This window comes from Coregonus clupeaformis, unplaced genomic scaffold (assembly GCF_020615455.1).
Source record: "Coregonus clupeaformis isolate EN_2021a unplaced genomic scaffold, ASM2061545v1 scaf0412, whole genome shotgun sequence".
Taxonomy (NCBI): domain Eukaryota; kingdom Metazoa; phylum Chordata; class Actinopteri; order Salmoniformes; family Salmonidae; genus Coregonus; species Coregonus clupeaformis.
In genome coordinates this window covers 32,960-44,432 of record NW_025533867.1, presented here as the reverse complement: position 1 = coordinate 44,432, position 11,473 = coordinate 32,960, and positions in this window count along the sequence as shown.

The following is an 11,473-nucleotide window of genomic DNA, read 5'->3' as shown; positions in this document are numbered from 1 at the left end:
TGAGTACATAAAATGACATTTAAGTACTAATCATCAGGAAGAAATATTCCTATTAGAGAAAAATATATTATAATATGTATATAATATATATTGAAAACATATTGAATCAATGCATTGATGTTCATATTAGTATAACAGTATGACCATACAATTCTAGGAGACAGAAGATGAATCGATATGTTGTTTAAGAGAATAAACCAAATGCATCTGCCATTGTCCTTCTACACTACTGGTGTTAAATTAACAGTGTGTTTGTGAAATCATGATGATCTCTTTGCAGGCTGTCAGGCTGTCTAGTCACAGAGGAAGGCTGTGCTTCTCTGGTCTCAGCTCTGAAGTCAAACCCCTCACACCTGAGAGAGCTGGATCTGAGTAACAATGACCTGAAGGATTCAGGAGTGAAGCTGCTCTCTGCTGGACTGGGGAATCCCCACTGTAAACTGGAGACTCTGAGGTCAGTATTCCTGTAGTTGGTCAACAAGTGATAACTGTTCACCAGATCCACATGTGTTTACCAGGCACACATAGTCCACACCATATGTGTTTGGACAGTGAACCTTACAGTTTTTAATTTGGCGCTATGCTCCAGCATTTTGGATTTGAAATAGTAAGTTTCATATGAGGTGACAGTATATAATGGCCTTTTATTTGAGGATATTTTCATACATATCTGTGTTACTGTTTAGAAATGAAATCACTTTATGCCTCTGGTTCTCCCCATTTGAAAAAGTCGTAATAATTTGGACGTATTCACTTATATTGTATTGAAGTAGTCATAAGTTTAGTATTTGGTCCCATATTCCTTACACACAGTGATTACATCAAGCTTATTATACTACAAACTTGTTGAATGCATTTGCAGTTTGTCTTGGTTGTGTTTTTGGATGATGTTTTCCCCAATAGAAACTGAATGGTGAATAATGTCCTGTCATTTTGGAGTCACTTCACTTGTATTGTCAGTAAGAATAGAAGATGTTTCTGAACACTTCTACATTCATGTGGATGCTACCATGATTATGAATAATCATGAATGAATCGTGAATGATGATGAATGAGAAAGTTACAGAGGAACAAGGATCATACCCCCTCTGTTATTGGTAATGGTGAGAGGTTAGCATGTTTTGTTGTAGCCTCTGTAACTTTCTCATGCATTATTATTCATGATTCATTCATGATTTTTCTTAATCATGACATCATCAGGATTAATTTAGTAGTGTTTAGAAACATGTTATCTACTCACTTAGACAGAAAATTACTCCAGTCATCATCCACCATTCAGTTACTATTGGGCAAAACATAACCCAAAACACAACCAAAACAAACTGCAAATGCAACCAACGAGTTTGGGACCAAATACTAAACTTTGAACTACTTTAATACACTATAAGTGAATTGGTCAGAATACTTATGACTTCTTCAAATAGGGGGACTAGATACATAAAGTGCTTTCATTTCTAAACGGTGAAACGGATATGTATGAAAATACCCTCAAATAAAATGTGACATTATATAATGTCACCCTCATATGAAACATTTGATCTGAAATCCAAAATGTTGGAGTACAGAGCCACATTTAAAATGTTAGCTTCACTGTCAAACTAGATATGGTGTGGACTGTATACTCAATACAATCTAAATCTGATACCTCACTGTCTGTCTTTTGACTGATACTGCTTTTAAACTGCTCTGGTCAGTCTACTCAAATATTCGTACTATACATTTTTCTATCTACAAGCAAAACTTCGATAATTTCTAATAATGATACATTCATTTATGAATAGATATGGCAGGTTTCAGGACACTGATGTATCTGAATATGTTGAAAAATATATTGACACTATTTTTACCACCAAAGAATAGCAGTGTGGTTTTAATATGATTTGACTCTTTGCAGGCTGTCAGGCTGTCTAATCACAGAGGAAGGCTGTGCTTCTCTGGTCACAGCTCTGAAGTCAAACCCCTCACACCTGAGAGAGCTGGACCTGAGCTACAATCACCCAGGAGACTCTGGAGTCAGACTGCTCTCTGCTTTACTGGAGGATCCACACTGCAGACTGGAGAAACTCAAGTATGTAGAGGGTTTATGTCAATGTTCATATCAGACATGTTGGGTTATCAGGCTAGTTAAGACAAACATTCTGACCACCACTTGGACTAAGTTATATAAAGACTGTGTGTGTGTGTGTGTGTGTGTGTGTGTGTGTGTGTGTGTGTGTGTGGGGTCCAGTGTGAGTGTCCAGTGTGTATGTGTGTATGTCCAGTGTGTGTGTCCAGTGTGTGTGTGCCAGCGTGTGTGTCCAGTGTGTGTGTGTGTGTCCAGTGTTTGTGTCCTGTGTGTGTGTGTGTGTGTGTGTCCAGTATGTATGTGTGTCCAGTGTGTGTGTCCAGTGTGTCCAGGTGTGCGTGTGTGTGTCCAGTGTGTGTGTGTGTGTGTGTGTGTGTGTGCCCAGTGTGTGTGTGTGTGTGTGTGTGTGTGTGTGTGTGTGTGTGTGTGTGTGTTCAGTGTGTGTCCAGTGTGTGTGTGTGTCAAGTGTGTGTGTGTGTGTCAGTGTGTGTGTGTGTTTCCAGTGACACACACACTGGACAACTTTACACACACACACCCACACAAACACACACACACTGGACACACACACACTGGACACACACTGGACAGACATACACACTGGACACACACACACACAAAACACACACACTGGACACACACACACACAAATACACACACTGGACCTACAAACACTGGACACACACACTGGGCACACATACACACTGGACACACACACACACACAGACACACACACACACACACACACACAGGACACACACACAGACAAACATTCTTACCACCGCTTGTACAAAGTTATATGCTGAATGTGTGTGTGTGTGTGTGTGTGTGTGTGTGAGTTCAGGTGTATCCCTCAATGACTGTCTGTTCTTCTGCTTACCGCTACAGTGTGGAACATGGTGGAGAGAACACAATGAAACCTGTTGACTGCTGTGAAGAATATGACTAAGAATAAGTCTTAATTCAAGTGAAGTCAAAGTCAAAGACCACCATCATTACTTACTTGGTCATATTAAATATCAGCTGTAGTTCTACAGAAGCACAAATCAGGGACAACAAAGTTTACTAAGAGTTGCTTTGACAATGTGTGTTCTGTGTTTGTGTGTGTGTGGTGTCTTCCTGTTACATTAGAAATGTGTGTGTGTGTGTGTGTGTGTATCCCAGTGTGTGTATGTGTGTTCAGGATGTGTGTGTGTGTGTTCAGGATGTGTGTGTGTGTGTGTGTGTGTGTGTGTGTGTGTGTGTGTGTGTGTGTGTGTGTGTTCAGGATGTGTGTGTGTTTGTGTGTTTGTTCAGGTTGTGTGTGTGTTCAGTGTGTGTGTGTGTGTGTGTGTGTGTGTGTGTGTTCAGGATGTGTGTGTGTGTGTGTGTGTTCAGGATGTTTGTGTGTGTGTCCAGTGTGTGTGTGTGTGTGTGTGTGTGTTCAGGATGTGTATGTGTGTCCAGTGTGTGTGTGTGTGTGTGTGTATTTCAGGATGTGTGTGTTCTTCAGTTTGTGTGTGTATGTGTGTGTGTGTAATTAATGGGAAAAAGTGTGTTTTATATTACCATACAGTATAACATATGATCATTGAACAAGTCTCAAGTTACCTTAACTTCTCCTTTTTGATACCTAGACACATCTACATTAAATGAATTAGTGAAAAAGTGAGTTAACATTCTAATGTGAATGATGATGATTTCTAATATTGTGTCTGGTTTCATCCATCAGATGTCTGTGATCTCACACTGGACCTAAACACAGTAAACAGATTCCTCTCTCTGTCTGAGAGAACAGAAAGGTGACATGGAGGAGAGAGGAGCAGCCGTATCCTGATCACCCAGAGAGATTTGAGGGGCTGGAGACAGGTGCTGTGTAGAGAGGGTCTGACTGGGCGCTGTTACTGGGAGGTAGAGTGGAGTGGGAGTTGGGTTGGTATAGGAGTGACATATAAAGGAATCAGCAGGAGAGGAGAGTGTACTGACTGTTGGCTTGGATACAATGACAAGTCCTGGAGTCTGATCTGCTCTGACAACAGTTACTCTGCCTGGCACAATAATAAGTCCACTACCATAGACGTCCCCCTCCTCCAGCTCCCACAAAGTAGGGAGTGTATCTGGACTGGCCAGCCGGCACTCTGTCCTTCTACAGAGTCTCCTCTGACACACTGACCACCTGAACACATTCCACTCCACATTCACTGAGTCCCTCTATCCAGGGTTTGGGGTTTGGTATGATGGGGACTCCAGTGTCCCTGTAAATAATAACGTCAAACACAACACACTGGGAACACACACACACACACACACACACACTGAACACACACACTGGACACACACAAACACACACACAAACACACTGGACACAAACAAACACACACACACACACTGATCAAACACAAACACTGGACACACTCACACTGGACATACACACACACACACTGGACACACCTCACACTGGACACACACACACACTGGACACACACACACACACTGGACACACACACACACACTGGACACACACACACACTGGACACACACACACACACACTGGACACACAAACACACACACACACACTGGACACACTCACACTGGACCCACACACACACACACCTGGACACACACACACACACACACAGACACACACACACACTGGACACACACACACACTGAACACACACACACTGGACACACAAACACACACACACACACACACACACTGGACACACACTCACACTGGACCCACACACACACACACTGGACACACACACACACACACACACACACACTAGACACACACACACACACACACACACTGAACACACACACTCGGACACACACACACTGGACACACACACACGCTGGACACACACAAACACACACACACACACTGGACGCACACAAACACACACACACACACACACACACACACTGGACAAACACACACACTGGACACACACACACACACACTGGACACACACTCACACTGGACCCACACACACACACACACTGACACACACACACACACACACACCAGACACACTCACACACTGAACACACACACACACTGGACACACAAACACACACACACACACACACACACACACTGGACACATACTCACACTGGACCCACACACACACACATGGACACACACACACACACACACATACAGACACTAGACACACACACACACACACCTGAACACACACACTGGACACATACACACTGGACACACACACACACTGGACACACGCAAACACACACACACACTGGACACACACACACACACACACACACACACACACACACACACACACACACACACACACACACTGGACAAACACACACACTGGACACACACACTGGACAAACACACACACTGGACACACACACACACAATGGATACACATACACACACACACACACAAACACACACACACACTGGACAAACACACACACAGGAAATGGTCCAATTCACGCACTTATCAAGAGAAAATCCCTACTGCCTCTGATCTGGCAGACTCACTAAACACAAATGCTTTGTTTGTAAATTGTCTGAGTGTTGGAGTGTGCCTCTGGCTGAACGTACATTTTAAAAAAACAAGAAAATCGTCTGGTTTACTTTATGTAAGGAATTTGAAATGATTTATACTTGTACTTTTACTTTTGATACTTTAGTATATTTAAATCCAAATACTTTTAGACTTTTACTCAAGTAGTATTTTACTGGGTGACTTTCACTTTTAGTTGAGTCATTTTCTATTAAGGTATCTTTATTTTTACTCCAAGTATGACAATTGGGTACTTTTTCCCACCACTGGAGTTAACATCGTCATGGACGGCAGAAAAGGACTCGAGACGGACATTGGAGTGGGAAAACAACGTGATTAAAAAGGAGGAATATACAGTGATTAAAGGAAAGGACATTTATTCAACTGTGAAGACAAACCTTTTAATTAAATCTGCTAAATGAGCGAATTTAGGAGGAAACGTCAGTGAGTGAAGTGAATGAAGATCACGTGACTGAGGAAAATATTGCTGTGGTTGAGAACAATATTGAGTGAGTGACAATCAGAGCTTATTGAGAAACGAAAATGGCTGGAATTGTTGGAAACATTGGACAGTTTGATGAAAGTATCTGATCAGTGGAGCTCATATACAGAACAGACATGGATGAGGACAACGTTGTGCCTCCATGTTTTAGTGTAATGGGGCCAAAGACATTTAATTTACTAGGCAGCCTGCTACAGCCAGACAGAACAGGTAATAAGACGTATGGGGATATTGTGGAGATACTTAAAGGACATTTTTCACCAGAACCACTAGTCACTAAGCCTTTCCTAGCTCATTTGTGAGAACCAGTTTTAGCCTTCAGTCCTAGTTTTGTTTCACCTGCCTGTTTGCCTACCTGTATGACCATTGCCTGCCTGTGACCACGATTCCTGTCTTCTGTAAAGGCGTAATATACACCTGCTGCGCTCTGAACGTGAATCTACACCTTTTTCTCCCTGAGTATTCATTACAGTACCCTAATGTTAAGTGCCATAAATGTATAGTTATTAGGAGCAGACATCTTTAAAGATAATAAGAAAGAGGGAAAAAGATGGAAACTAAATGAAATGATGAAAGTATAAAGTAGTAACCATCTGGTGAGCTAATACCTGACCCTACCACAAACCCACCAACCCCCTCCCCAATGAGGGAGTTAATAAACCATACCCTTAGACGCTAGTCTTTAAGATAGATGTACCTGCTATGCAGCACTTCGCCCTCCAAAGAGGTTCATTCTAAATGATATGTATATGGCATTAGAAGTGCACTGACTGTTCCCTGTAACATGAATATATTGTTAGTCGAGTCACAAAATACAATTTGAATCAAAGAGACAAACATCGGCAACAATAATGACTGGACTATTTAGCCCCCACTTGAGCATGTCTCAACAACAACAACAACAACAACAACAACAACAAGGATCGTTCATAGTCACCAGCCGCCTACCTGCACACACAAAGCGTCAACCAATCAGCATTTTTATTTATTTTATTGAGAACAGTTGAGAACAAGTTCTCATTTACAAATGCGACCTGGTCATGATTAAAACCAGAGCCTTACACCCCTCTGGGAATTATTCAAAGCATTGATAGAAATTGTCGTGACACCCTCAAATATAAAGTAGAGACAATTAGGTAAACAATCACCATCCTCCTGAGTTCACCCTCCCAACCCCCATTATATATATTTATATACACATGTACACACACACCACTGTACAGCTATCAGCTAGCTGGCAATTAGGTGCCCAGCCAGTGAGGAGCTTCTCCCTGCCTCAATATCACTAACGCTAGCATACATCTCTAACAAGAAACAAGCCAGCAAACGTATAGTAGCTAAAAATTCCCTGAAGTAATATAAACACCATAGTTAGGCTTGAAACCCAGTCCGCCACATCACTATTTAACCAAACCCCACTGGACCTCTATGGGTAAAATAAAAGTATCCAGAAAGAAAATGTAACTACCTGGCATAGTGTGGCTGTAGCTATAGTAACACCCTGGTAAACTTAGCGAGCTGGCTAAATAGCGCAATCAACATTAGCCATGATCCAACTTTACCTGGCCTGTCATTATGGTGCTAGCCATCTAGCCAGCCAGCCAGTCAACATTAGCTATGATCCAACTTTACCTGGCCTGTCATTATGGTGCTAGGCATCTAGCCAGCCAGCCAGTCAACATTAGCTATGATCCAACTTTGCCTGGCCTGTCATTATGGTGCTAGCCATCTAGCCAGCCAGCCAGTCAACATTAGCTATGATCCAACTTTGCCTGGCCTGTCATTATGGTGCTAGCCATCTAGCCAGCCAGCCGTCAACATTAGCTATGATCCAACTTTACCTGGCCTGTCATTATGGTGCTAGCCATCTAGCCAGCCAGTCAGCCGATCCTATGAGTCATTTGGTTGTATCCTCATGTTCTAACAGTTCACTATCCACTGTATCCAAGTTCAGAAGACAGTTTCCTCCTGATGTAGTAGACGAGAACAAGTCAGGGAGTTCTTTCCTCATGTATGTTTCAGCCGTCTTCACAGAGTCAAATGTGCGCTCCCCATTCTTGGTGTCGTCCTACAAAGTCGTCGGGTAGCAGCAGGCCGTAGGCCGAGCCAGCCTGCCGCAGAAGCCTCTTCAGTGGGAAGAAGCCATCCTCCTCTTGTATAGTATGGGAGAAAGATCCGGAAAGATCATGATTCTGCATCTCCGTGCAAGCTCTCCCTTTGCTCGGGCAGCAGAGGAGGATGCGGACAGTGTCCTGGTACCGTAGAAATAATGTAATGACAAATGCCCTGGTGCAACCTGGCCAGGCAGCCTCCTCCGTAGGGTGCGATGGACCCTCTCCATTTCCAGTGGGTGCGCGGAGGGTAGATCCAGATTTTTGTGACTCCATTCCTGTTGGAAGGAGATGGCGTCTCGTCCCTCCCGCGGCCTCCGGAAACCTTGAAATCTCAAATTCAAGCACTTTTGAAAATGTTTGTAAGAATCTAATTTCTCGAGTTTAGAGATGGCATCTTCCAACTTCTTGTGCTTTTGATCCACTTCCAGGCGGACGTCCAGGATGGCAGCCTGTTAGTCAGCATGGTATTTTTGTAACCGAGGCCGAAGAAGGGCTGTGAGACACTAACGGTTCTGGGGGGGGCCGTGCCCCTGTGACAACAAGCTTGGACCCCCTTGTGGCCCCTCTAAATGCGGAGTCTGAAATAATTATCACAGAATTAATTTTAGCGATCATGTTCTTTATTTTTTTATTTTTTACATCCGTTATTAGACAGTGGCGAGCGGAACACTAAAGTAACCCAACACATTTTCTAGTGGGACTCCTTTAGGCGGAACACATGGATCTGCAGCTTTTTTTCTATTCAGAAGTTGAAAGAAATTTGGCGCGAATAATATTGTTCAAGCAAGAAGAGGAAATAAAGAGAGGTGAGCAACATGTTGAATATTTGTATTTGTAACATCGTTAACTATTAAATGCATTACAGAAGTGTAACGTTAGATCAGCTAATGTTAACCTGTCCGTTTGTTACTTTCTTTGTGAATTAATTAACGAATTGGCTTGAATCCTGGCTATATATTCGTTTGCTTGTTTTTGGTTTAGTTTTGTAGCTGGTTCTAACAGTCAGCATCGAAAATGTTGGAATATGAAAAAGGGTATAATATTTGATCAAAAACACATGTTGCTTAGTGCTTTTACTTAAACCACACTCAGTAACGCATTGTAACGTTAAAAGGTTAGACATGAAAGCTAGCTACCTAGCGAGTCAGTTATTTTCAGTAAATGAATGAATAAGCTTGGTCCCCCATTGCTTTTGCTCTATAGTTGTCACCAACATGAAGAGAGAAAAAAGGGACTTCATGTTTCTTCCAAAGAAAAGACAAGGCAGAGAGTCAGACAGCCAGAGGGTTCAGGTGTGGAGGGAGCAAGAGAGCAGAGAGAGACAGCTGGAAGACCTGTGGAGAGACTGAGAGTGATGTCAGCCAATCCCGGGAGGAGCCACCGGTGCAGCCAGTGATGAACATGGACCCAATAACTCTGATGGGGGACGAAGGAGGAGCTTCAAGCCGTGCCTGGTACCACATCCACCCCTGGCTTCAATATTCAAACAAATCAGACTCTTGTGTTTTGTTCGCCTGTCTCAGAGACTGGATTGGATTCAAAATGGGGTTTTAACAACTGGAAGAAGGCAATTTACAAAGACGGGGTTTGCAATTCATGCAAGGTCTGAGCTGGCACAAACAAGCAATGATTACATGGAGAGTCTATCAGAAAGCTGTAAAAAGTAATGCAACACTGGTAAATGCCCTAAAACAAGGAACACAACAAACAGGTTCAAGAAAATCAGGACTATATTAAAACAATAGGATAAGTACTACTACTTACAGCCACACAAAACATTGCACAAAGAGGACACGTGATGAGTCTGCAGAGTCTGATAATAAAGGGAACTTCATGGCAATCCTAGAAACAATAGCTAAGCACTGACACAACTGTGGAAAAAGGTTGACTTCCATTCATAATGCAAAATACACAAGCAAAGGGATTCAGAATGAGGTTTCTGAGTTGTTTGGCAGACATGGTTCCAACAGAGATGATAGAAGAAGTGAAAGACAGTGAGGTCTTCAGCATAATGGCAGACGGAAAACAAAAGATGTTAAAACAAAAGGATCAGATATCTCTAGTACTCAGGTACTATTTCAGTGGAGCTGTCCCATGAGACTGTCTCCACTTTGAATCGGCTGATCCACTAGATGCAGCAGGGGCTTACTGACTAAATCCTACACATATTAGAAAGTCATGGTCTTGAATACTAAAACAACCTAGTAGGCCAAGCATATGACGGTGTTCAGATTATGAGCCTCAAGCATTCAGGCGTCCAGGCAACGCTTAAAGAACAAGGAAAGCCTTTTCACCTCCACTGCAGTTCACACTGTCACACTTAGTTTTTAGTGGATACAGTCAAAGCTGTCCCTGAGGTAGGACAGTTCTTCTCCTTACTAGAAAGACTGTCTTCACATCTGGGTCATACATGTGCATCAAAAATGGCTTAGCGTACAAAGAGAGATGTACCCAGGTGCACCTAGAGAGCTTCAGAGACTAAGTGACACTCCTGGGCATGTCGATATATGGCTCTACATACTATTATAGATAGATTGCCTGCCGTTAAGCGAGTCCTGCAAGACATAGTCCAAGAACACAACGGTGACAGATCTGTTGGGCCGAGGTCTGCTTGCACAGATAGATTTACAATTCATTGTGTTCCTTGTTCCACTCCATAACGTTTTTGGAGAAGCAACATTTCTATCAGAGATGCTGCAGTCTTCATCACTTGACCTGTCAAAGGCTGTTGATTTAGTTGAAGCCTTAGTTCAAACTTTGAATGACTACAGGGATGAGTCATTTTTTGATGACCTATGGAATGAAGTGTTGAACACAGCTGAGCGATGTGATACTGCCCTACAGCCCCCTGCAAAACCTTGCATTGGGAGGAGTGTGCACATTTCGTAGGGCGGGATCTGTACCCAGGTGTCCTATGGGAAAAACCAGTGTCTTGACCATTAGACCAAGAGGTAATGCCCTCTTGACCTGAGGTGACACTGATTTTGAAGATGAAGGCAGGACTACCTCAATACCAGATCATGAGACAGACTCATGTTTTCTACACACATGGGATAGTGTAAAAGGAACTTTGCCTAGAAGCCCATGCTAGAAGTGTTAGGAGGTGGAAGTTAGAGAATTAGTCCAGTAACTGAAAGGTCACTGGTTTGAGTCCCTGAGCCAGACAACAAAACGTGGGATTGGATCTGAACTGGCAGATCTGTGACCAACCCCCTTCAGAAAAGACTAATTCCCTTTGTTCCCTGTAACATGGACTAATA